This window comes from Aethalodelphis obliquidens, unplaced genomic scaffold (genome assembly GCF_003676395.1).
Source record: "Aethalodelphis obliquidens isolate GAN/ISIS:26980383/991018 unplaced genomic scaffold, ASM367639v1 scaffold5, whole genome shotgun sequence".
NCBI lineage: Eukaryota > Metazoa > Chordata > Mammalia > Artiodactyla > Delphinidae > Aethalodelphis > Aethalodelphis obliquidens.
Genome location: NW_020837949.1, coordinates 75,182,408 through 75,209,656, shown reverse-complemented (window position 1 = coordinate 75,209,656; position 27,249 = coordinate 75,182,408). Strand labels below are relative to the sequence as shown.

General features: G+C 41.3%; 1 protein-coding gene across 1 annotated transcript in view; it reads right to left on the bottom strand.

The window, feature by feature from the left end:
- Positions 1 to 22,167, bottom strand: part of CCDC126 (coiled-coil domain containing 126) — a 54,567-nt gene extending 32,400 nt beyond the window's left edge. Inside the window, exon 1 of the mRNA XM_027102679.1 lies at positions 21,649 to 22,167. The gene's annotated coding sequence lies outside the window, so the exon portion shown is untranslated. The remainder of the gene's footprint in view (positions 1 to 21,648) is intronic.
- Between the last annotated feature and the right edge of the window lie 5,082 nt (positions 22,168 to 27,249).

Sequence of the window (27,249 nt, the reverse complement as noted above, 5' to 3'; positions counted from 1 at the left end):
GAGCCCATGCTCTGCAACAAGAGAAGCCACAGCAATGAGAAGCCCATGCACTGCAACGGTGACCCAACACAGCCAAAAATAAATTAATTAATTTTAAAAAAATTCCTCCATGTCCTTAAAAACAAAAAAACAAAAAAACACTTCTCCCTGAAAACAGGCTTTTTGTGTATTAGCTGTCCCAGACTCCTTCTATGGCGCCTTACAATAAACACTGTGCTTCCCCTTCCGACAACCCAGTGTCAGCAGACTGGCTTGGCTTTACTGCACACAGGCGGACCCAAGTTTTGGTTCAGTAAATTTATCACCTTCATCATCATTATTATTTTGACCTAAGAGAGACTTCTGAATATTTTTAGGACTCCCAGGGGAAATTTCTCATCCTGTGGTGGGAGACAGATGGACCCCAGGCTGAACAGTTTCTCCCCTGTGGACAGAAACTCCATAAAAGCAGGATGATGGAGGAGGCTGGGCCCTGCCCAGATAAGGGATGAAAGACCATATATTCCTCATTCTCAAAGTCAAGGAGACCTCCCTGACTGCACATGAGCAGAAAGACTCCTTGGAGGTCAAAAACGGAGGGGGCATCACCCCACAGTGATATCAACTACCCATAGGCCTCTTAGCTAGAATCCACCTTGGCTAAGAGATGTGCATCACACATGGGATGACCCTGAGATATACCTAATACGGACTCAGAACCAGGCAAAGCAAGATGACTGGCCAAAGGAAACCCAGAAGAAATGCCCCATAAAAGTGATTCAAACTGCCACAAGGGCATGACTCTCTCTCTGAGCCCACCCATGCATCTATCCACACGTACTGTACTCTTTTTCCTCCTAATAAACACTTTACTTGCTTCACTACTTTCCATCTCTATGTGGAAATTCATTTCTACACAGCTGACAGGCCAGGGCCTTGTCACTGGCCACTGGTCCCTGGTGGTACAGTGGCTAGGATTCAGCACTCTCACTGCCGCTGCCTGACCTCAATCTCTGGCCAGGAACCGAAATCCTGCTTCAAGCCACTGTAGGCCAAGGCCATCCAAGATCAATCCAACTGCAGAAATTACAAAAGAAAATTACACACTGAAATAGAGACACAGATGTAGAGAACAAACGTATGGACACCAAGAGGGAAAAGCGAGGTGGGGGGGATGAACTGGGAGACTAAGATTGACATATATACACTAAAATGTATAAAACAGATAACTAATAAGAACATGCCATATAGCACAGGGAACTCCACTTTGCTGTACAGTAGAAACTAACACAACATTGTAAAACAACTATACCCCAATAAAAAAAATAATAATAAATTAATTTAATTAAATTAAAACAAGTAGGTAACATACCTACTAAATATTTAAGGGGAAAAAAAGAAATTACACACCATGTGGCCCAAAGGTAGAAGAATTAAGGAGAGGAGACACACTTAAAATGAAGTATCTGTAGAGCACTAGATTTGAAGAAGGGCAAGAGAGTGTGGTCCAAGTACCATCATCTCCAACTGAATTCCTGCAGCTACTTCTCAAGTGGTTTCCCAGATTCCTCTCCAACCCCACTTCAAGCCATTGTCCTCAGCAAAACAAGTCATGATTTGAATAGTCACAATTTAAATTTCTCCAAAGGAGATATGCAAATTGTCAATAAGCACATGAAAAGATGCTCAAATCACTAATCCTTAGGGAAATGCAAATTAAAAACACAATGAAATACCACTTCACACCCATCAGCATGGCTATGAAGGGCATCAGAACATGCCAACCCAAAATATGCCACTTTGGTATAAGGATTATTTTGAGCTGAAGGTAACTGAGAAATAACAGATGCAGGAAGGCCTCCCTGTACTCCCCTTTTCTGCTTAAAAGCAAGACATGAATTACCTATGAGAAAGGTGAGAACACTCTTATCACAGAGGACAAGGCACAGATGCTGAGATAAATCTGAACAAATACACCTTACTAAAAGAAACCTTATCTTCCATTAGTTTCCCCCATTTATTCACCTTCCCACAATTTACTACCTCCAGAAGCTCAGACTCCTTTTCCTTTGTCTTGTCACATTTCCACAATTTATGGCTCTTTGTTTAAATGGTATATAAGCTCTCAGCACTAACTACTTCTTTGGCGCTTTCATTTCATTTCTGTGATGCCCACCATTTGCACATGAAAAAAACCTTTTTCTCCAGTTGATCGATCTTTTGTCAGTTTAGTTTGCAGAGCCCTGGGCACTGAACCTAAGAAGGTAGATGAAAAGGTTTTTTCCTTCCCCTACAGCAATTATTAAAAAAACAAAATCAGAGAAATTGCCGAGGCTTCTGGGAAGACGGCAGAGGAGTAGGACGGGGAGATCGCCTTCCTCCCCACAGATACGCCAGAAATACATCTACACGTGGAACAACTCCTGCAGAGCACCTACTGAATGCTGGCAGAAGACCTCAGACCTCCCTAAAGGCAAGAAACACCCCACGTACCTGGGTAGGGCAAAAGAAAAAAGAATAAACAGAGACAAAAGGACAGGGACAGGACCTGCACCAGTGGGAGGGAGCTGTGAAGGAGGAAAGGTTTCCGCACACTAGGAAGCCCCTTCGCGGGCGGAGACTGCGGGTGGCGGAGGGGGAAGCTTTGGAGCCGCGGAGGAGAGCGCAGCCACAGGGGTTGCGGAGGGCAAAGCGGAGAGATTCCCGCACAGAGGATTGGTGCCAACCAGCACTCACCAGCCCAAGAGGCTTGTCTGCTCACCCGCCGGGGCGGGCGGGGCTGGGAGCTGAGGCTCGGGCTTTGGTCGGATCCCAGGGAGAGGACTGGGGTTGGCGGCGTGAACACAGCCTGCAGGGGGTTAGTGCGCCGCGGCTGGCCAGGAGGGAGTCCGGGGAAAAGTCTGGACCTGCCGAAGACGCAAGACACTTTTTCTTCCCTCTGTTTCCTGGTGCGCGAGGTGAGGGGATTAAGAACGCTGCTTAAAGGAGCTCCAAGAAACGGGCGGGAGCCACGGCTAACAGCGCAGACCCCAGAGACGGGCATGAGACGCTAAGGCTGCTACTGCCGCCACCAAGAAGCCTGAGTGCGAGCACAGGTCACTATCCACACGCCCCTTCCGGGGAGCCTGTGCAGCCTGCCACTCCCAGGGTCCCGTGATCCAGGGACAACTTCCCCGGGAGAACGCACGGCGTGCCTCAGGCTGGTGCAACGTCACGCCGGCCTCTGCCGCCGCAGGACCGCCCCGCACTCCGTACCCCTCCCTTCCCCCGGCCTGAGTGAGCCAGAGCCCCTCAATCAGCGGCTCCTTTAACCCCGTCCTGTCTGAGCAAAACACAGACGCCCTCCGGCGACCTACACGCAGAGGCGGGGCCAAATCCAAAGGGGAGCCCCTGGAGCTGTGAGAACAAAGAAGAGAAAGGGAAATCTCTCCCAGCAGCCACAGAAGCAGCAGATTAAAGCTCCACAATCAACTTGATGTACCTGCATCTGTGGAATACCTGAATAGACAACGAATCATCCCAAATTGAGGAGGTGGACTTTGAGAGCAAGATTTATGATTTTTTCCCCTTCGCCTCTTTTTGTGAGTGTGTATGTGTATGCTTCTGTGTGAGACTTTGTCTGTATAGCTTTGCTTCCACCATTTGTCCTAGGGTTCTATCCGTCCGTTTTTTTTTTTTCTCTTAATAATTATTTTTCTATTTTAATAACTTTATTATATTTTATCTTATTTTATTTTACCTTCCCTCGTTCCTTCCTTCCTCCCTCCCTCCCTCCGTACTTTCTTTCTTTTTTTCTTTCTTTCTTTCTTTCTACTTCTACTAATTCTTTCTTTCTACTTTTTCTCCCTTTTATTCTGAGCCGTGTGGATGAAAGGCTCTTGGTGCTGCTGCCAGGAGTCAGTGCTGTGCCTCTGAGGTGGGAGAGCCAACTTCAGGACACTGGTCCACAACAGACCTCCCAGCTCCACATAATATCAAATGGCGAAAATCTCCCAGAGATCTCCATCTCAACACCAGCACCCAGCTTCACTCAACGACCAGCAAGCTACAGTGCTGGACATCCTATGCCAAACAACTAGCAAGACAGGAATACAACCCCACCCATTAGCAGAGAGGCTGCCTAAAATCATAATAAGTCCACAGAAACCCCAAAACACACCACCAGACGTGGACCTGCCCACCAGAAAGACAAGATCCAGCCTCATCCACCAGAACACAGGCACTAGTACCCTCCACCAGGGAGCCTACACAACCCACTGAACCAACCTTAGCCACTGGGGACAGACACAAAAAACAACAGGAACTACGAACCTGCAGCCTGCAAAAAGGAGACTCCAAACACAGTAAGATAAGCAAAATGAAAAGACAGAAAAACACACAGCAGATGAAGGAGCAAGATAAAAACCCACCAGACCTAACAAATGAAGAGGAAATAGGCAGTCTACCTGAAAAAGAATTCAGAATAATGATAGTAAAGATGATCCAAAATCTTGGAAATAGAATAGACAAAATGCAAGAAACAGTTAACAAGGACCTAGAAGAACTAAAGATGAAACAAACAATGATGAACAACACAATAAATGAAATGAAAAATACTCTAGATGGGATCAATAGCAGAATAACTGAGGCAGAAGAACGGATAAGTGACCTGGAAGATAAAATAGTGGAAGTAACTACTGCAGAACAGAATAAAGAAAAAAGAATGAAAACAACTGAGGACAGTCTCAGAGACCTCTGGGACAACATTAAATGCACCAACATTCGAATTATAGGGGTTCCAGAAGAAAAAGAGAAAAAGGGACTGAGAAAATATTTTAAGAGATTATAGTTGAAAACTTCCCTAATATGGGAAAGGAAATAGTTAATCAAGTCCAGGAAGCACAGAGAGTCCCATACAGGATAAATCCAAGGAGAAATACGCCAAGACACATATTAATCGAACTGTCAAAAATTAAATACAAAGAAAGCATATTAAAAGCAGCAAGGGAAAAACAACAAATAACACGTAAGGGAATCCCCATAAGGTTAACAGCTGATCTTTCAGCAGAAACTCTGCAAGCCAGAAGGGAGTGGCAGGACATATTGAAAGTGTTGAAGGAGAAAAACCTGCAACCAAGATTACTCTACCCAGCAAGGATCTCATTCAGATTTGATGGAGAAATTAAAACCTTTACAGACAAGCAAAAGCTGAGAGAGTTCAGCACCACCAAACCAGCTCTACAACAACTGCTAAAGGAACTTCTCTAGGCAAGAAACACAAAAGAAGGAAAAGACCTACAATAACGAACCCAAAACAATTAAGAAAATGGGAATGGGAACATACATATCGATAATTACCTTAAATGTAAATGGACTAAATGCTCCCATCAAAAGACACAGATTGGCTGAATGGATACAAAAACAAGACACATATATTTGCTGTCTACAAGAGACCCACTTCAGACCTAGAGACACATACAGACTGAAAGTAAGGGGATGGAAAAAGGTATTTCATGCAAATGGAAACCAAAATAAAGCTGGAGTAGCAATTCTCATATCAGACAAAATAGACTTTAAAATAAAGACTATTAGAAGAGACAAAGAAGGACACTACATAATGAACAAGGGATCGATCCAAGAAGAAGATATAACAATTATAAATATTTATGCACCCAACATAGGGGCACCTCAATACATAAGGCAAATACTAACAGCCATAAAAGGGGAAATCGACAGTAACACATTCATAGTAGGGGACTTTAACACCCCACTTTCACCCATGGACAGATCATCCAAAATGAAAATAAATAAGGAAACACAAGCTTTAAATGATACATTAAACAAGATGGACTTAATTGATATTTATAGGACATTCCATCCAAAAACAACAGAATACACATTTTTCTCAAGTGCTCATGGAACATTCTCCAGGATAGATCATATCTTGGGTCACAAATCAAGCCTTGGTAAATTTAAGAAAATTGAAATTGTATCAAGTATCTTTTCTGACCACAACGCTATGAGACTAGATATCAATTACAGGAAAAGATCTGTAAAAAATACAAACACATGGAGGCTAAACAATACACTACTTAATAACGAAGTGATCACTGAAGAAATCAAAGAGGAAATCAAAAAATACCTAGAAACAAATGACAATGGAGACACGACAACTCAAAATCTATGGGATGCAGCAAAAGCAGTTCTAAGAGGGAAGTTTATAGCAATACAATCCTACCTTAAGAAACAGGAAACATCTCGAATAAACAACCTAACCTTGCACCTAAAGCAATTAGAGAAAGAAGAACAAAAAAACCCCAAAGTTAGCAGAAGGAAAGAAATCATAAAAATCAGATCAGAAATAAATGAAAAAGAAATGAAGGAAACGATAGCAAAGATCAATAAAACTAAAAGCTGGTTCTTTGAAAGGATAAACAAAATTGATAAACCATTAGCCAGACTCATCAAGAAAAAAGGGAGAAGACTGAAATCAATAGAATTAGAAATGAAAAAGGAGAAGTAACAACTGACACTGCAGAAATACAAAAGATCATGAGAGATTACTACAAGCAACTCTATGCCAATAAAATGGACAACCTGGAAGAAATGGACAAATTCTTAGAAAGGCACAACCTGCCAAGACTGAATCAGGAAGAAATAGAAAATATGAACAGACCAATCACAAGCACTGAAATTGAAACTGTGATTAAAAATCTTCCAACAAGCAAAAGCCCAGGACCAGATGGCTTCACAGGCGAATTCTATCAAACATTTAGAGAAGAGCTATCACCTATCCTTCTCAAACTCTTCCAAAATATAGCAGAGGGAGGAACACTCCCCAACTCATTCTACGAGGCCACCATCACCCTGATACCAAAACCAGACAAGGATGTCACAAAGAAAGAAAACTACAGGCCAATATCACTGATGAACATAGATGCAAAAATCCTCAACAAAATACTAGCAAACTGAATCCAACAGCACATTAAACGGATCATACACCATGATCAAGTGGGGTTTATTCCAGGAATGCAAGGATTCTTCAATATACACAAATCAATCAACGTGATACACCGTATTAACAAATTGAAGGAGAAAAACCATATGATCATCTCAATAGATGCAGAGAAAGCTTTTGACAAAATTCAACACCCATTTATGATAAAAACCCTGCAGAAAGCAGGCATAGAGGGAACTTTCCTCAACATAATAAAGGCCATATATGACAAACCCACAGCCAACATCGTCCTCAATGGTGAAAAACTGAAAGCATTTCCACTAAGATCAGGAACAAGACAAGGTTGCCCACTCTCACCACTCTTATTCAACATAGTTTTGGAAGTTTTAGCCACAGCAATCAGAGAAGAAAAGGAAATAAAAGGAATCCAAATCGGAAAAGAAGAAGTAAAGCTGTCACTCTTTGCAGATGACATGATACTATACATAGAGAATCCTAAAGATGCTACCAGAAAACTACTAGAGCTAATCAATAAATTTGGTAAAGTAGCAGGATACAAAATTAATGCACAGAATCTCTGGCATTCCTATACACTAATGATGAAAAACCTGAAAGTGAAATCAAGAAAACACTCCCATTTACCATTGCAACAAAAAGAATAAAATATCTAGGAATCAACCTACCTAAGGAGACAAAAGACCTGTATGCAGAAAATTATAAGACACTGATGAAAGAAATTAAAGATGATACAAATAGATGGAGAGATATACCATGTTCTTGGATTGGAAGAATCAACATTGTGAAAATGACTCTACTACCCAAAGCAATCTACAGATTCAATGCAATCCCTATCAAACTACCACTGGCATTTTTCACAGAACTAGAACAAAAAATTTCACAATTTGTATGGAAACACAAAAGACCCCAAATAGCCAAAGCAATCTTGAGAACGAAAAACAGAGCTGGAGGAATCAGGCTTCCTGACTTCAGACTATACTACAAAGCTACAGTAATCAGGAAAGCATGGTACTGGCACAAACAGAAAGATAGATCAATGGAACAGCATAGAAAGCCCAGAGATAAACCCACGCACATATGGTCACCTTATCTTTGATAAAGGAGGCAGGAATGTACAGTGGAGAAAGGACAGCCTCTTCAATAAGTGGTGCTGGGAAAACTGGACAGCTACATGTAAAAGTATGAGATTAGATCACTCCCTAACATCACACACAAAAATAAGCTCAAAATGGATTAAAAGACCTAAATGTAAGGCCAGAAACTATCAAACTCTTAGAGGAAAACATAGGCAGGACACTCTATGACATAAATCACAGCAAGATCCTTTTTGACCCACCTCCTAGAGAAATGGAAATAAAAACAAAAATAAACAAATGGGACCTAATGAAACTTCAAAGCTTTTGCACAGCAAAGGAAACCATAAACAAGACCAAAAGACAACCCTCAGAATGGGAGAAAATATTTGCAAATGAAGCAACTGACAAAGGATTAATCTCCAAAATTTATAAGCAGCTCATGCAGCTTAATAACAAAAAAACAAACAACCCAATCCAAAAATGGGCAGAAGACTTAAATAGACATTTCTCCAAAGAAGATATACAGACTGCCAACAAACACATGAAAGAATGCTCAACATCACTAATCATTAGAGAAATGCAAATCAAAACTACAATGAGGTATCATTTCACACCGGTCAGAATGGCCATCATCAAAAAATCTAGAAACAATAAATGCTGGAGAGGGTGTGGAGAAAAGGGAACCCTTTTGCACTGTTGGTGGGAATGTAAATTGATACAGCCACTGTGGAGAACAGTATGGAGCTTCCTTAAAAAACTACAAATAGAACTACCATATGACCCAGCAATCCCACTACTGGGCATATACCCTGAGAAAACCATAATTCAAAAAGAGTCATGTACCAAAATGTTCATTGCAGCTCTATTTACAATAGCCCAGAGATGGAAACAACCTAAGTGTCCATCATGGATGAATGGATAAAGAAGATGTGGCACATATATACAATGGACTATTACTCAGCCATAAAAAAAAATGAAACTGAGCTATTTGTAATGAGGTGGATGGACCTAGAGTCTGTCATACAGAGTGAAGTAAATCAGAAAGAGAGAGACAAATACCGTATGCTAACACATATATATGGAATTTAAGAAAAAAAACTGTCATGAAGAACCTAGGGGTAAGACAGGAATAAAGACTGTGTCCTACTAGACCTACTAGAGAATGGACTTGAGGCTATGGGGAGGAGGAAGGGTAAGGTGTGACAAAGCGAGAGAGAGGCATGGACATATATACACTACCAAACATAAGGTAGATAGCTAGTGGGAAGCAGCCGCATACCACAGGGAGATCAGCTCGGTGCTTTGTGACCGCCTGGAGGGGTGGGATAGGGAGGGTGGGAGGGAGGGAGACACAAGAGGGAAGAGGTATGGGAACATATGTATATGTATAACTGATTCACTTTGTTATAAAGCAGAAACTAACACACCATTGTAAAGCAATTATACTCCAATAAAGATGTAAAAAAAATAATAAAATTAAATTAAATTTAAAAAAATCAAAAACAACTCTTAGTACAGTTGTGGAGAAATTGAAACTCTTACACATTGCTTTTGGGAATACAAAATGGTGCAGATGCTGTGGAGAACAGTATAGCAGTTCTTAAAAAAATTAAACACAGAATTACCATTTGACCCAGCTATTCCACTTCTGGGTATAACTACAAAAGAACTCAAAGTGTTATGGAACCCAAGTTCATGTATCCAATGCACAGCAAGGACAAACAAACCGAAATGTGGGAGTTTGGAGCAGAGAAACGTTTATCATAGGGCCAAGCAAGGAGAATGGGTGGCTAGTGCTCAAAAACCCTGAACTCCCCGATGATTTTCAGGAAGAAGTTTTTATAGACAAAATTTGGGGTGAGGGCTGCAGAGTGTGTGACTTTCTTCTGATCAGTTGGTGATGAGGTTAACAGGGTGGTGTTCCAGGAATCTTGCGCTCAACCTGAAGTTAACCGTCTGCCACCTGGGTGGGGACCTTAGTTCCTGCAGAAAAGTTCAAAGATATTATGTATATTCCTTAATGAGGAACCAGGATACTGCTTTAATTGCTGCAGTACCATTTCTTGATTGTTTCTCCTTTGTCTCTGCATACCCTTACTTCCCTGATTACCGTTTGAATCTGCCCTTCAAAATTCAAGGAAGTCTAAGAGGCTGAAGTCTTTACCCCGCAAGTAAGAAAAGGGGGACATGGAAGGGCTTTTGTACCCAGGTGGGCCCCAGAGGGTCCTGCTCAGTTTCAAAAGCAGGGACTCAAAGCGGAACTTGTACACCCATGTTCACTGCAACAATGCAAGGTGGAAACAACAGATTAACGGATAAACAAAATGAAATACTATTCAGCTTTAAAAGATAATAAAATTCTGATACAAGCTACAACATGGATGAAACTTAAAGATACTATATTGAGGGCTTCCCTGGTGGCGCAGTGGTTGAGAGTCCACCTGCCGATGCAGGGGACACAGGTTTGTACTCCGGTCCGGGAGGACCCCACATGCCACGGAGTGGCTGGGCCCATGAGCAATGGCCGCTGAGCCTGTGCGTCCGGAGCCTGTGTGTCTGGAGCCTGTGCTCCGCAATGGGAGAGGCCACAACAGTGAGAGGCCCGCATACCGCAAAAAAATATATATATATATATATAATTATATCGATACTAAGTTAAAGAAGCTAGACACAAAAAGACAAATATTATATGATGCCACTTACATAGGTACCCTGAAGAGTTAGATACAGAGATAGAAAGTAGAAAGGTAGATACCAGTGGCTAGGGGGATGAGAGAATGGAGAGTTATGGTTTAAAGTTTAGAGTACAGGGACTTCCCTGGCAGTGCAGTGGTTATGACTCCATACTCCCACTGCAGGGGGCCAGGCTGGATCCCTGGTCAGGGAACTAAGATCCCACATGACGTGTGGCACAGCACAAAAAAAACCCAAGAAAACTGGGCTTCCCTGGTGGCGCAGTGGTTGAGAATCTGCCTGCCAATGCAGGGGACACGGGTTCGAGCCCTGGTCTGGGAAGATCCCACATGCCACAGAGCAACTAGGCCCGTGAGGCACAACTACTGAGCCTGTGCATCTGGAGCCTTTGCTTCGCAACGAGAGGCCGCGATAGTGAGAGGCCCGCGCACCACAATGAAGAGTGGCCCCTGCTTCTGCAACTAGAGAAAGCCCTCACACAGAAATGAAGACCCAACACAGCCAAAAATAAATAAATGAATGAATTTAAAAAAACACAAAAAACAAGAAAACAAAAATAAAGTTTAGAGTACAGAGCTTTACTTTGGGATGAAGAAAAAGTTCTGGAGATGTACAGCAGTGATGGTGAGGTAGGAGGTAGATGGGCTCCTGGGCTGAGCCGCTGGAGTTTGTCAAGTGGAGTAAATTGTAGTTTGTTTTCCCTGACACTTCAAGGTAAAATTAATGGCAGAAGCTGAGCTCTGCTGGGGTAAAGAGATAAGATGACCACATCTATCACTACTGAGGTCAAGGAGACCTCCCCTGCTGCACGTGCACAGGAAGGATCCTCAGGGGTCAAAAGGGAGAGGGCACTACCCCCATAATATGTGTTGTCAAATTTTCCCAGAGGCCTCCACACTGGAACCCATCTTGGCTAAAAGATGCACACACATATTGGATAGGGCCCTGGGACAGGTCAGATGTGGGAAAATAGCCAAGATAATTGGCCAGAGGACAACAAAAACCCTGAAGAACTGCCCCATATAAGGAATTTAAATCATCTTTCTGGTGCACTCCTCATTAGGAAGGATAGCCACACTCTTCTCTGGGTGTGTATTTCTACTTTGCTCCTGCTCTAAATAAGCTGCTTCTTTGTTCTCTTTGCACATACAGTGCCTCCAATAAACTCTGTGCCTGCTTTACAATGTCTCTCTGTGGAATTCTTTCTTCAAAGAGGACAAGGACCAAGGTCCTCTCATCTGCCGACATCAATGGTTGCACAAGAACGTGAAAGTACTTAATGCTACTGAACTGCACACTTAAAAATGGTTAAAATGGTACATTTTATATTATATATTTTACCATACACACCCTTCAACGCACTATGGAGAACAGTACGGAGGTTCCTTAAAAAACTAAAAATAGAACTACCATATGATCCAGCAATCCCACTCTTGGGCATATATCCAGAGAAAACCATAATTCAAAAAGATACATGCACCCCAATGTTCATTGCAGCACTATTTACAATAGCCAGGACATGGAAGCAACCTAAATGTCCATCAAGATGTAGTACATATATACAGTGGAATATTACTCAGCCACAAAAAAAGAATGAAATAACGCCATCTGCAGCGACACAGATGGACCTAGAGATTGTCATACTGAGTGAAGTAAGTCAGACCGAGAAAGACAAATATCGTGTGGTATTGCTTATATGTGGAAACTAAAAAAATGGTACAAGTGAATTTATTTACAGAACAGAAATAGAGTCACAGATGTAGGAAACAAACTTACCGTTACCAAGGGGGAAAGGAGGGGAGGGATAAATTGGGAGACTGGGATTGACATATACACACTACTATGTATAAAATAGGTAACTAATAAGAACCTACTATATAGCACAGGGAACTCTACTCAATACTCTGTAATGATCTACATGGGAAAAGAATCTAAAAAAGAGTGGATATATGTATAACTGATTCACTTTGCTGTACAGCAGAAACTAACACAACATTGTAAATCAACCACACTCCAATAAAAATTAATTAAAATAAAAAACTCTTCAAGAGTTTCCCACTGTACTTAGAATAAAATTAAAACTAGTTACTGAAACCAAGCAGGACCCTGTGGGGTCCTCCTGGGTACAAATGTCTTTCCATGTCCCCCCCCCCATTTCTTATTTGTAGGGAAAAGGCTGCAGCCTCCTAGGCCTCCCCTGCGTTCCAAACGAGAGATTCAAACAGATACTCACAAAAGGCAGGGAATGCAGAAACAAAGGAGGAGCAGTCAAGATACAATAGTGACGGGCTTCCCTGGTGGTACAGTAGTTAAGAATCCCCCTGCCAATGCAGGGGGCACAGGTTCGCGCCCCGGTCTGGGAAAATCCCACGTGCCACAAAGCAGCTAAGCCTGTGCGCCACAACTATTGAGCCTTCACTCTAGAGTCCGTGAGTCACAACTACAGATCCCGCATGCCATAACTACTGAATCCCATGTGTATAGAGCCAGTGCTCCGCAACAAGAAGCCACCGCAATGAGAAGCCCATGCACTGCGACGAAGAGTAGCCCCTGCTTGCCGCAACTAGAGAAAGCCACACACAGCAACAAAGAACCAAAGCAGCCAAAAATAAATAAATTTTTTGAAAAAAGATACAACAGGGATAAGCATAAGATTCCAGAGTTCAGGGTTTTTGAGCAGGAGCTGCCCATTCTCCTTGCACGGTCCTTGCAATAAACCTTTCCTAGCTCTGAATTCACATTGGTTAGTTTGGCCTCACTGTTCATCCGGCATACAAACTTGTGTTCAGCAATATGACCACAATCCCGAAGGTTCTGCATAGCTGACTTCTACCCTTATGTCTGTCTGTCCTAATCTCACACCACTTCCCCCCTTGCTCACTGTGCTACAGCCCAGCTAGGCGAAACACACCAAATTCTTTCTGAACTCAGGGTCTATACAACTGCTATTGCCCTGCTTGAAATGCTCTCCCCATGGCTTATTCCTTTTCATCCTTTAGTATTTAGCTAAAATGTCACCTCTTCAAAAAGTAGCACTCCCACTGCTACCCCACCTCCAGCCTCAAAGAACTCTCTATCAATCTCCATATAAAATTATGTACAGTACAATCCTCCCTCAGTATCTGCAGGGGACTGGTTCCAAGACCCCCAATAGATACCAAAATCCACAGATGCTCAAGTCCCTTATATAAAGTGGCATAGTATTTGCATATAACATATGCACATCCTCCTATATACTTTAAATCATTTCTAGATTACTAATAACACCTAATACAATGTAAATGTTATATAAATAGTAGCAAATTCAAGTTTTGTTTTTTGGAACTTTCTCGCATTTTTTTTCCCAATATTTTCAATCCACGGTTGAATCCACAGATGCAGAACCCGCAGATACAAAGGGGTGACTATATTCTATCTTTAAAACCTTAACCAAGTTATTTTATCTCCCTATACCCTAATGTCCTCACTTATATCATGGAGACAACAGTACCTATGTAATACTGGTGAGGATAAATGACACCTCATACTACTGTCAATAAATGTTAACATTTATTATTAGCATCAGGTACTTACACAGCAATTCCAGTAATTCTTAAGAATCTTAGTAACCTGAGTTAATACAGGGGATGTTTTACTAGACCCAAATAAAACTCCTGATTAGCTCTCATGTCCCTCCCAGAAACCAGTCCCCAAAGACAAAATTTATTTCCCACTAATCACAGAAATATCTCCCCCAATCAAGCCAGTCTCTGTCTCATTCAGTAACAATAATAACGTTACTCGAAAACTGGGTTCGCCTTTTGATGGGTGTTGAGCCAAAAGACACAACCAGGCTGAAAAGTAGAAGGAAGGATTTATTATTATTTGCAGCAAGTAAGGAGGGATCTTTCCCAAAGCAGTGTCTCTCGGAACAGTAAAATTGAGGAAGTTTTTTTATTTTTATTTTTATTTTTTTTCGGTACGCGGGCCTCTGTTATGGCCTCTCCCATTGCGGAGCACAGACTCCGCATGCGCAGGCTCAGCGGCCATGGCTCACGGGCCCAGCCACTCCGCAGCATGTGGGATCTTCCCGGACCGGGGCACGAACCCGTGTCCCTTGCATCGGCAGGCGGACTCTCAACCACTGTGCCACCAGGGAAGCCCGGGAAGTTTTAAGCTAAGGGTATATGCATATTCAGGAAGGGGCTTGGGCAGCCATATTATTTGATTGAAGTGAGAAGGATCAGAAAAGGTCAAAGTCATCCCTTAGGTTCCAGCTGATCTGGTAGTTGAGCACTTCAGGCTAATCTTCACCACTGAAACAGAACTTGGAGCCTTTACAACTGATATCATTATCTTTGCTTGAGTGTTTCTGCATTCTTCTGTGCCCTTAAGATCATTAATTACTGAGATCTGTTCAAGGGCAAGCATTATGGCTAGGCTTAGATCACAAAATGTCTTAGGTCAAAAATGGCTCCTGTCATGTCAAGAAAGCCATGCCTGGTTCTCTTCCTCCAGGGACCCCCTACCCTATCTACTTACAATAATACCTACGGTTATATAACATTTTTATTTACCAGACATGCTTCCTTAACAGCCTCTCATTCAGTCAGTAGCAGTCAGGCTGCAGTCTTGAAAAAAATTTCTTTGCAGAATTTTTGTACAACATGAAATACCGCATTGGTAGTAGTCACTGAAGAATTACCCAGTCCTAAAAGATGACATAATACCATGCTGTTGATGAGAACAGTTCCTCTTCCATATAGCCTAAAATGAGACTAGAGTATCTGCTTAAATGCTACCTGCGCCAGAAGGATTTCAAAACCTCATAACCTTACTCTAGCCCACTTTGGCCTTCTCTCACATCTCACAGCACATTACTTTATACCAACTGATTTTACACATCATATCACTCTATCATGTGTGTAAGCCTTGTCCGTTTAAGTCCCAGGTCCTTTAAGGGCAAGAGTAACATGCCCTACACTGCAGCCACAACTCCCATACAGCCTGGAGAAGAATCAGCAGAGATGCCTTATATTTAAGCACACCCCTGAGCCTAACCCCACCATCTCCCAAGCACCAATGTGACCTCCCTGCAATGTTTCTAGGGGGTGAGGGGCAGAGGAGATGGAAATTTCAAGATAAAATTACAGTTGGTGGGTTGCATATTATCCACAGACCGAACCAACGGCAGATAGAAAATATTTAAGAAAAAGCAATTCCAGAAAGTTCAAAAAGCAAAACTTGAATGTGCCATGCACCGGCAACTATTTACGTAGCATTTACATTGTATTAGGTATTATAAGTAATCTAGAGATGGTTTAAAGTACACAGGAGGACGTGTGTAGGTTATATGCAAATAATATGCCATTTTATATAAGACACTTGAGCATCCCATAGATTTTGGTATCCATGGCTGTGGGGTGGTAAAGGTGGAGGTGGACCTGGAACCAATGCCCTACGGATACCGAGAGACAACTGTATCTTCAATTATCCATTTCTAGGCTGGAAGGACCTGAGAAGAAATCTAATTCAGTATTCTCACGTTTCAGATGAAAGAACTAAAGCCCAGAGATGTTAACTGTCCTGCCTAAAATGAGGCAATGAGTTAGTGGCAGAAAGTGCACTGGTCCTGAACACAGGTCCTGACTCAGTATTTAGGTTTTTCTCTATTCTATACTACGTCCTGTACCTCCATTAGAAGGATTGCGTTTGTCAGTACTGAATGAATTGTAATATTAAATGAACCTTGTTCTTTTTTGCTTTAAAGGAACGTAACAAGAAAACAGTAATGGCGGTTTAGGGCAATGATCCTAAAATTCTGAAGATGTGTAATTTGTTCTTTAAATTATCAAGTTCACATATTAAAGTTCAAATATGTTGATTCACATAAATCAAAGTATTACAAAGTTGCTACAAGAAGAATTTAAGAAATCTTCGATCTTTTTTTTTTAAACATAGGCAAAAAACTACAATAGAAAAAATATGAAGTAAAACAAAGATAAATACAAGGTCTTCTGGATGTAGATATCTTCACCATGATCAATAAATACAATGACAAGAAAGAACACATTTCCAGAAAAAAAAGGAACGGAGTGGGGGGTATGCAGAAAGACCCATATTCAAACACAACCTTTACTAGGTGCAGTTTCATTTAAAGCATGAAAGAACTTGATTTCTTCATTCATTTGCTCACTTATTCATTCACAATATTTATTAAAGCACCTACTATGTGCCAGAAACAGGAAAGGTAAAAGATGAAACGAGACAGGATTCCTGCTATTCTGGAGACCACGCTTTAGTAGGCGCGGGATGGTTAACAAGCAAACACAGAAACAAGCCAATTGCAGCTTGTGATAAACTGCTATGGAAAAAATAAACAGGGTGATGTGAGAATGTGTGAGGAGTCTATATGAGCTATGAGGTCAAGGAAGGCCCTCTAAGGAGGTCTGATCTGAGAAAGAAGAGGAAGTACAAAGTCTGGTTCCAATTTCCTTCTAACTAAAACCATTAGAATTCCAACCAGAATCTTGGGAGGAGGAGTAAATTCCTCATTCCTAGTCTCCTCAGTACAAACACAGGAGAATGAGAGGGATCCCAATCCCCACATGGAATGGCCTGGTTTGGAGAAATCGTCCAAAGTGAACAAAAGGAAACTCACAAGCAAAGAAAGCTCTGTATTCCCCTTTCTTAAGAAAATGACAGTTCCACTGTTCAGTAACATATGAACAGTAATGACCTGACATGGTGGACTTTACACAGAAAAACATACTCTTTTTGGCGTTTTCTACTATGAAAAGGGCGGTGGTAAGATGAGGCAGCAATAAGGTCTATATAGCAATCCACTGGCATGTTACTTTACAATTGTTATTAAGCATTTTAAATACAATTTTTCAAACTCTAAAATATTCCTTGTTAAAAAACACAAAAGTAGTAAAAGAAAGAACATGGGGAAATTTTTTTCTTAATTTGTATATTTACTGTGTTACGGGTCTTAATGTATTCACTCCCATTTACAAGATTTACACATAAGCAAAGATCTGTTCAAAGCTCTACTATGCCACGTGCCAAACAGCAAACATGCAAGCAACTAGATGTCTGAGCAATTTTTCAGTGGTCTCTCCCTAGCCAAAGACCTAAAGACAAATACGTTAGTACACCATTATTACTAGGGAAAAGTAAAGATGGAGAATCAGTGAATATTTAAACTAGAACACCCTCATTTTAAAGACAAGGAAAGGGAAGCACAAGGAGGATAATGACTACCCAATGTCAAAAAACTGGGGGAAATTAGGCATCCAAACTCTCAGCCCAGGACTCCAGTGTTTTTTCAAAAGCAAGGAACAAGAATCTACTTTTCAACTGGCACTTTTTAAACAATAAGATGAAACAGAAACCATCAGAGTAGGTTGTACACAATACAGATTTTGTTTTGTGAACCTTTTTTCATTTTTTTATATATATTTTTTTCATACATAGATATGCACACACAGTTACATATCTATGGAGTCTTGAGGTAAGAAGATCTCTTGCTACGGGTTGCAGTCAAAAATATTAAAAACACTACATTTCACACGGCCTATCTTGAAATAATTCCTTGTATTGATATTTTTATGCAAACGTTGCAATAGCAAGGCTGAAAAAATTAATAGATGGCCAATACTACCTTGGAAATCTTTCCTTCAAATCCCATTTTTGCATTCATTCAGTGCTCTACTTTTTGTGCCGTTGACTATAGCTAAAGTAACTATCGACAGCGATAGCAGCAACTAGCAAGCACAGAAGCTCTCATTCAGCCAAAGGTGCTAGAAGAATCACTGTCTATTGGTCTCCTAAGGAATTTATAGCTGGAAAAGCAGATATTTATTACAAAAAGACACAATATGTTCACTAGAGCGCAGAGGTTCAGAGAGTTCTCTCCAAAAAAGACATAAGTACGCCACAGACTTGCCTTTGAATGTAATTTCAGAGGAAAGGCTCATTCCTAAAATATTTTCTATTTTCTCTCCATAATATTGCCTAAGGCTAATATCTAGGGGAAAAAATTTAACATAGGACACAGCATCCACTCCTAAATAGGTCTAAGATTTAAAACGTGAACTGCCTTGGGAGAAGCTACACTAAAATTCCACCTAAGGGGCTTCCCTGGTGGCACAGTGGTTGAGAGTCCGCCTGCCGATGCAGGGGACGCGGGTTCGTGCCCCGGTCCTGGAAGATCCCACATGCCGCGGAGCGGCTGGGCCCATGAGCCATGGCCGCTGAGCCTGCGCGTCTGGAGCCTATGCTCCGCAACGGGAGAGGCCAAAACAGTGAGAGGCCTGCGTACCGCAAAAAAAAAAAAAAAAAAAAAAATTCCAGCTAAGATACAGAAATATCACATCTCAACATATAAGATCAGTTTTCGATGGCATATTGGGGAAAGGCAAGAGAAGACAACAACATTGAAGAGTATAAAGACAGATAAAAGAAAATGGGTAAAATAAGTCAGGGTTAAGAAGAGAATGTTAGAGCAAAAGGTAAACTACCCAATCACTATGTCACAGTAAAAGTTTACTCCAAAATATATTACGCACTACTAGATATTTCCGTCTCGGAACCTGACCTCCCCACTGCCTCAGCCAATCATGTTTTGTGCCGCATGACCCCATGTCCCCTTTCACAGCTAACTAGACTAGCACTGGGCACCTCTGCCTGAGGCCTCCAACAAAAATTGGCCCCTAAAAAAACCAATATGTTGGGGGTAGGAGCAAAAAGTAAAAGAAATCACAGAAACAAACAATGAAGTTGAATTAGGGATTGACAAACTCAAGTTATATAAAAGCAGGCATAATAAAGAGGCTACGAGTAAAAAAAAAGATACGTAGTAGGGAGGAAGACAACTAAGCATGTCAAAAATGCAGAGAAAACATGTGCAGCTCATGAAAGAGGGATGAAGTGGTCAGGAGAGATTCCTGTTTATGGCAGCTTTCTAGTTCTGTCGTGTATATCCCCTTCCTCAAGGTGAGTGGAAAATAAAAAAACCTAAGACACAAATAAATGACTAAAAGGGTTTACATCATTTTTTTATCCACATTAAAAAAACTTATCATTGCAAAGTCTGAGTTAGAAGAGTCCTTGGAATCAGATCAATTCACTATTTGAGAGAGAAGGAAATTGAGGACCGGAAAGGAAACTAAGGTTGTATAAATAGTGACAGAGGTAGGACAAGAACCAAGGCCTCCTATTTCTACAGCCATTACTCTCTGTCCTAAACAGCACTAAATATCACCAACAGAAAAATTTTTACTCAAAACGAGTATTTCTGCCACACATTTTTAAATGAATCAGAAATCTTTATGCGCATTATGCCATCTCCCACAGTTTAAATTTTTCACTTATTTACTCTCTGGTTCTCTGGTATTCTTATGAAATACATTCATTAGATTTCTCCTTTTCTTTGTAAAGGTATTTTTTTAATGCATGCGTCACTCAAGACATTACACAAAATTCATCATGCTCCACTGGCTTTTCCTCACCGTACCTTTACATAGCATTACTCAGAACATGTTATTTCACAGACTGCACAACAGTGCTTGAACTCTGAGTAGTACAGAACAGACATTTTAACTGAAAACAATTTCAACTAAGGACCATAATGATTTCCCTGGAGAAAAACTCAACACCTATGTCACTAAAGTTCAGAGAAAACACTGCAAGAACAATCGAAACTGAAGAAGAACTAATGTGAAATGTTTCAAGTCATTCCTTATAAAATGTATTGCAATCATTCAATTTCTCCTGAGACCAAAAACTACAACTTGGAAACACAAATCCCAAAGATGGGAAATTACTAAACAGTGGGAAAGTGTAGAGAGAGGAAGAAAAAAAGTTGGCATAGGGTAAAGATGGTGAAGCCCCACGTCAGGACTGCAGCACACCTAAATGCTTATTCTGCCAGAATAAACACTTAAGCTCCTCTAAGAATCCTCTACAGGACACAGCTGGGGGTGGGGTAAGTCCTTGAACCTAAAGCTGATCCACAGAAAAGCAAAGTCATCAATTTCCTAAGAACATTCTCAGCCATCTTAAAACAGCAGAAATTGAGAAACAGCATATTTTAAAGAATTCTTTGCTTAGGTTTAAGGTGAACAAGGTACATATAAAGTGAAGAACACACAACCTAGAGTGCTAACGATTAAACAAGGAAAAACACAAAACTCACCAATCTAGGGGCCACTTAAGTATAGCTAATGTATCATACTCAAGAGAATTTTTTCGTTAAGCGAAGAATTCATGGCGTTGTAAGCATATTACTTCTTATTCTAGCATCTTAAAGGTGTGTACTGTTACCACCATTTAGTGAGAAAATTCAGGCTTAGAGCCTTTAATTAACCAAGGTCATTAAAGCCAGGCAGTGCGTCGAGCGGGATGGGAACCCCGGCTGTCTTAAGGCTTGCGAGAGTATAAGCCGCAGTCGACACAGCTGTTTAAGTTCATCCTTACCAGTCACCCAGGAGCTGAGTTTTGAAGAGGAAATCTAAAAAGGGCATTTGACTTTCTCTCTCAAAGCAGAAGAGAACTGAGCTGTCAGAAACTGAAAGAGAAGTGAGGGCGGCTGGCTCGCGGGCTCTCCATACCCCCAGCTCAGGTCAGTCGCTCCCCAGCGCCAGCGGCCACGGGACCGAGCCCGCCCTGCTCGGATCACGCAGCCCGAGCCACGCTCGGTTCTCCGCCCAGGGCCAAGGGGGCGCGGCTGTCAGACCCGGAGGGGCAGGGACAAAGAGCCTCCCCGGCCGTGGCCGGGGGCTGCGGGCCAGTGGCCGAGCCGGGGCTCCGTGGACGCCCGGCGGCAGCGGCCCCGATGGGGCGGCGTGCGGACCGGTGCAGAGCGCGGCAGAGGAGGGGCGGCCGCCGGCCCGAGGGGCTCAGCCAGAGACGCGGACAGGGCGAGCAGAGACGCCTTCCTTCTCGCCCTCTCCCCATTACCTTGTTTGTGGGCTTCTCGTCACCGTCGCCGACGCCAACGGGCTTCCAAGCCGGGGCGGCGCAGCGAAAGCCGATTAGCGGGCGTCAACAGCTTCCTGCGCCTGCGGAACAGCCTCCAGGTCGGGATGGAGAAACGCCGGGGCTGGGAATCAAGGATAAGGTTGGTTCTCAGCTGGTGGAGATTTTACTCCTCTCGTCCCTCACACTCCGCTTCCGCTCCGCCTCCTGGCCCGGCCCTTCCCCCACTTCGGACACCAGCCGCCCGCAACGTGCGGCATTGTGGGGGATGTAGTCCCGGAAGGCGGAAGAGGCGGCACGTGTTTCTAACCCGTCGGCACCTACTCCGGGTCAAGACAACGCCGTTGCACAGCAACCAGAGGCGCCTGCAGGCTCCTTTTTCGGATGAGCTTAGCTTGAGGGAGGAGTTCTCTCTGCCTTAATTCGCTGCGGACGCTGAAAGGAGAGCGTAGGCGTCTCACTCATACCCTCCAGCTGGGAACTAACAGTTAACACGCTGTTGGCTTGAGGCAGAAGGGCTTAGTATGATTAAAAGTGTATTACTGACAAGAATGCCCGTTTTTGCCCCAATGTCCGTAGCCAACGGAGTAAGGCAAAAATAACCGACTAAAGATTGAACAGGAAGAAACAAAATTGTTGTTTTTCACAGATAATATCAATATTATGTACGTGGCAAATCCAAAAGAATTTGCAGATAAATTGTTACAATTAATAAGTTTAACAAGGTTAATAGACACAAAAATAGTATTCTTAAAAAATACTTATTTCTATATTCCAGGAAAAAAAGAGAATTGAATTTTCTTTAAGTTAGAGAATTTGAAGCTTACAATACCCTCAAACCAATATCAGATATCTAGGAATAAATCAAAGAAGTGCAAGACCTATATGAAGGAAACATTTTAAAAACATTGAACAAGACCTAAACAAATAAGAGATAATAACACGTTCACAGATTGAAAGATTCCATACTGAAAGATGTCAAGCCTCCCCAAATTAATCTGTAGACCCAGTGCAATTCCAGATAAATTTCAGTAGATTTCTGTGTGTGCGTGTGTGTGTGTGAGAAAGAGAGAGAAACTTAACGAGCTAATTTAAGTTTACGGAAGAGCAAAGACAAGTATACATGAGGAAGAGGAGGAAATAAAACAAGTATATATGAGGAAGAGGAGGGAGACTTGCGCAACCAGATATCAAGCTTTATTATAAAGCCATAGTCATTAAGGCAGTGTGGTATTGGATCAAGGATGCACCAATATACCAATAAAACAGAATGAAGAGCCCAGAGATGTGCCAAGGCTTCAGTAGCAACAGCCGCTCCCAACAATAGGTCTGAGCCTCGCCAGCCCCTCCCCCAGGAGACCGATGCAGTCGGCCAACCTCTGATATATTTAAAAAAAAAAAAAAAGAATAAAGAGCCCAGAAAGTCTCATCTGTACATGAAAGTTTGATTTACGTTGTCATGATGGGGATGCAGAGCAATGCCTAAAGGATGGTTTTCAATAATTGGTGCTGGGACAAATAGATTTCCATTTGGAAGAAAAAAAACGAAATTGGGCTCTTTACGTTACACACCAAAATCAATTCCAGGTGGATATTAGACATAAATTTGAAAGGCAAAACAATAAAGCTTTTAGAAGATGAAATAGGAGCAAATATCCATGACCTCAAGAGTAGGGGACAGACTTTTTTAATTAATCCAAAAGCACTAATTATAATAGAAAAACTGATAAATTGACTACATTAATATCTAAGACCTGGTTTCATCAAATGACGCCATTAAAAGAGCTAAAAAGCAAGCCTCAGAATCAAATAAGAAATTACAGCATTATGCTGTACACCTTAAATTTGTACAGAACTGTATGTCAGTTATCGCTCAATAAAGCTGAAAAAAATTTACAGTATATAGAACCAAGAGAAGTCTTGTATCCAGGATATATAAAGAACTACAGTCATAAGAAAAAGAAATGAACAGGCAAATTACCGGGGAAGAAATCCAAATAACCAATAAACCTGTGAAAAAGCGTCAATCTTATAAGAGAACAGGGAAATTTGAACCGCAGCGAGATAACACTACACCACCGACCAGAATGGCTAAAATGAAAGAGACTGACAATTACAAGTGTTCTCACTAAGAGTAGAGCAACAGGAATTTTTCACTTTACTATAGGGAGAGTAAATTAATAGAGCAGTTTGGAAACATTGTTTGGCCTTATCTACTAAAGTACAGAGGCCTGTGCATGACTAAGAACACAGGCCTGTACGTGACCAAGCATGTCACTTCCTGGTATATACCCTAAGAAAGGCTCATGTGCACCAAGATGCATGTGCAAGAATGTTAACAGCAGTACCGTTGTTATAGCTAAAAACTGTAAACAACCCAATGTCCTCTATCAACAACAAAATGGATAAATTGTCATATAATAATAGACATAGAATATAACAGAGAAATGAACAAACTACATGCAATAATATAGATGAATCTTAAAATATAATGTTAAGAAAAAGAAACCACTCTCGAAAGAATATATAATGTATTATTCCATTTTTATAAAGTTCAAAAACATGAATAAAGAATGCATACTTAGGTGCTGAAACAGTAAAGAAGAGGAAGGAAATGGTTACCATAAAAAGGAGGTTAACGGCTACCTCTTAAGACAGGAGGAACCCTGTGGGGAGAGGATTGAGACTGGGAAGTCTCTTATGGTAGGGAGAGGGGGGAGAACACAAATATACAAGAAGCCACACTAGAGTGTGGTATCTATTATATGTAGAGAAAAAACATTTCTATCTGAGTGGGAAAAGTCCACATGGTAGGCAGGCACAAAGGAAAAGAGGCAATACAGGTCATGTATACAAAACATGGGATAACCTGGATACAGATTACCTGAGCTGTCCAGTACAGTAGCCACTAGCCATATGTGGCTTTTTTTTTTTTTTTTTTTGAGGTACGCGGGGCTCTCACTGTTGTGGCCTCTCCCGTTGCGCAGCACAGGCTCCGGACGCGCAGGCTCAGCGGCCATGGCTCACGGGCCCAGCCGCTCCGCGGCATATGGGATCCTCCCGGACCGAGGCACGAACCCGTGTCCCCTGCATTGGTAGGCGGACTCTCAACCACTGTGCCACCAAGGAAGCCCCATATGTGGCTTTTGAGAGCTTGCAGCGTGGCTAGTCTGAATTGAGATGTGCCGTAAGTATAATATACACACCAAATTTTGAAAATTTACTACAAAAAACATACAATATCTCTGTAGTTTTAAAATACTGATTATATGTTAACACGATAATATTTTGGATATATTGGTTAAATAAAATACATTATTAAAATTAATCCACTTGTTTCTTTTTACTTTTCAAATATGACTACAAAGAAAAATAAAACTGCATATGTGGCTTGCATTATATTCCTATTGGACAATGCTTCTATAGAGATACATCAAACAAACAAACAGACAAACAGAAAGATAGGAGAGAGCAAAAACTTAGAAGGCTTAAATGCCAAACTAAGAAACCTTTACTTAATTTGAGGAGCCACGCAAAGTTTTAAGATGGGGAGATAGTTATGTATTTGTCTGTGAGATTCTATTTTGTTATCTAATATTTATGTATGTTAAAGCAACCTCCTCTATTAGATTATAAACACATTACTATCCACTGTTTCCAGACACTGGTAGAAGGCACTCGGTAAATATACGATGAATAAATAAATCTTCCTACTGGCCTCATACACAAATCTCTGGATACCATATATAGTTAATAACTGCAGTTTGATAGACGTTTCCCTGGCCAAAAGATTCATCTATTGTTATTTTCAAGATTTTTCATCACCTCCCTTCTATCTCACATCTGGGTAGACAAAGAGTAAATTAATTTGGAATGTTGAAGGTAATAATTATTGTTATATTTTATAGCACTTTACAACTTAGAAATCTTTTTCTTAGATGCAGTGGGATGTATTGCCAAACTCCGCCCACTCATCTGTCAAAGGAAGACCTAGAGTCAAAAGAATGTAATCAGCTAAACTCTGGGCTAAACCTGTGGGGAAATGGTGGCTCTTTCCTGAGAGTTTGAAATATGGAGAACAGCAGGAGGGAGAGACATAGGTCAGAAATGAAGGGAGCCTCCCTGAAGGACGCTATGGTTGGGAAAGCCTAAAACTGGAAGCACCTTCCACTGGGCTTTGAGGGGTACATTCAAGTTAACAGAATCTTTGCTCCTCCTACATTGTGATTTGTTTCTGTGATATACCAAACCCTTCGTGGACAGTTCTATTTTTCCACATAGTGGTCCAAGGGTTTGGTATGGGGGAGTCTGACAGGCTAGAAAAGGGAGGCCCTAACCTGCCCTTCTTTGGGGTTGGGGAATGTGAGAGGAGCCTGCTAACCACAGGAAAAGCTCCTAATCAAAAGTGTAATAAAGAGTTTGGGCCAAGACAGGTTTTTTGGGGTTTGTTTTGTATACAATATGATATGTTTTTATTTAAATGTGTCTTTGTATATGTATATACACATATATATCATTTAACAGTATGTAGAAAAACCTATATCAAAATAAAAACAATGTTTAGTTTTTTTTTTAATTGTATATGGGAGTATAGTTGATTAATAATGTTGTGTTAGTTTCAGGTGTATAGCGTAGTGATTCAGTTATACATATACATGTATCCATTCTTTTTCAAATTCTTTTCCCATTTAGGTTATTACAGAGTATTGAGCAGAGTCCCCTGTGCTGTATAGTAGTTCCTAGTTGGTTATCTATTTTAAATATAGCAGTGTGTACATGCAAGACAGGTATTTTAATTCTCTGCCCCTAAGCTATGTCCTGTGACCATTAACTGATTGCACAACGGAGGTTGCTCTTGGCAATGAATAAATACATCCAAGTCCAGCAAGAACTCATCATATCTTGCCTAATTCAAATTTAGGCTTTCCTTTATAGAAAGCAGATCTTATTTATTTAAACTCCCAAATGTAAACTGCAAAAATGCAAAGATGAGCATTCAAATTATCAAGATCATAATGACCATTATATCTCCTAGCAGGTGCTCACAGGCAGGGAGATAGATTTTAACCAACCAAAAGGTGCAAGTATCTATCTTTTTTTTTTTTTTTTGCTAACTTGCCTAACCACAAAAATTACCTATATTTTGTTCATTATTATAAAATTCAGAATAATTACCCCATTAAAGCAAATGAATTGATGAATGCTATTGCATTCAAAGCTCATTACTACACATTTTTTCCACATAAGCAGCTAGATTTAGAAATTAAATCCTCCGAATATTCTAAATTAGATAAAATTGATTCAATTTTTAATAATCATGTTTGATAAATCCCAAGGATTAAGCCACTTTCCTTGGCTATGACTTAGTTTACCCATTCGTTAAAAAAATGTTTAGGTATCTCTCTACCTACTCTTCCTCAAATAGATTATGAGATCTTGTCAATCGAGATGTATGACATTGCGGGCTTCCCTGGTGGCGCAGTGGTTGAGAGTCCGCCTGCTGATGCAGGGGACATGGGTTCGTGCCCCAGTCTGAGAAGATCCGCAACGGGAGAAGCCACAACAGTGAGAGGCCCGCGTACT